Raw genomic sequence first — 1,230 nt, 5'->3', positions numbered from 1 at the left:
GTAATATTGGCCAAGCGCTGCATAGCCGAGTGGTGCAGTCATTGCGGTCATAACCTTGCAGTGCGGAATGAAATGACCATAGGCTCAAAACTTGCTTGCTTTCACTACTTTTTTCTCTTCTATGTAGTATTGGTAGCTCATAAAACTACTCGAGCTTACTGGCAGTGTCGAAAAGACGGGCGATGTTACCAAGAAGTACAGTCTTTGTCAAAAGTTTAGAGCCCAGGGGGTTTGCTTCTAAGCCTTGCAGTGGGACTCCTGAAGCATTCGTGGCAGCCCTAACCATTGGAGGAGGCAGGACCAGAAATCATCTTTGTCTTCGGGAAATTTGGAGCACTGGAGATGCATTACGAATCACACAGTGTGGCTATGAAGCAAACCCCCTGGGCTCCAAACTTTTGACAAAGGCTGTACTTTTTAGTACAGGTTCTAACTGACCGGCGGATTCGGTTTTTTTCAACGTGAGGTTATTGAATCATGCTGGTGGGACCACTGAACATTTCAGTGTATCTGACTAATACCCCTGTCAAGCGGGCAAGTTAAGTGCACTTAAGGAGAGTGTACTTCGCTGTAAGTACACTTTGTCGCATCTAAACGACGCAAGTGAGTGTCACTCGCGGAAGAGTGCACTCCGCTAGGAGTGCGTTCACGGACCACACTTTGCTGGCCGAGTGCGTAGCCTTGACGCCAGCGGTTCCAATGGTACAAAATTTATGGTGCATAAAAAGTACTTACAACTTTATTTTACGTGCTATAAGACAATTTTCAGAATAAAGTTCGTTGGTTATAGCTACAAGCGAAGCAACAAAACAAGTAAACGTGATAAGATGCAACATCGCTGCCCGCCGCCATCTTGTTTGTGGTCAAAATTCTGGATATTCTTGGCTGGACTTGGCTTTTCTTCTATTTTCGTTTTTTTCATTGTTAAAAACTGTTGAACCTCGTTTTATTTGAGTTCTGTCGACATTTTTTTTTACAACGAGGGCACTTTGCTTTCCCGTTTAGCACGGCGTAGCCCAAAGTGTCACTCGGGATGCCGAAGCGCACTCCCCGTAAGTGCACTTAACTTGCCCGCTTGACAGGGGTATTAATAAGGTTCTTCCTCTTCTACTGAGGTTACACTGTGATTTCTAGGCTAGCTCCGTTGTCCCGGGGTGCCTTGATAGCATGTTCGACATAACGCCCTTTGCGTAGTTATTGGAAGACCATTTGCTCCGCTTCGTCCTGCAG

This window comes from Amblyomma mixtum, chromosome 8 (assembly GCF_055824585.1).
Source record: "Amblyomma mixtum isolate Tamu chromosome 8, ASM5582458v1, whole genome shotgun sequence".
Taxonomy (NCBI): domain Eukaryota; kingdom Metazoa; phylum Arthropoda; class Arachnida; order Ixodida; family Ixodidae; genus Amblyomma; species Amblyomma mixtum.
Note: the sequence above shows the minus strand (reverse complement) of the source record.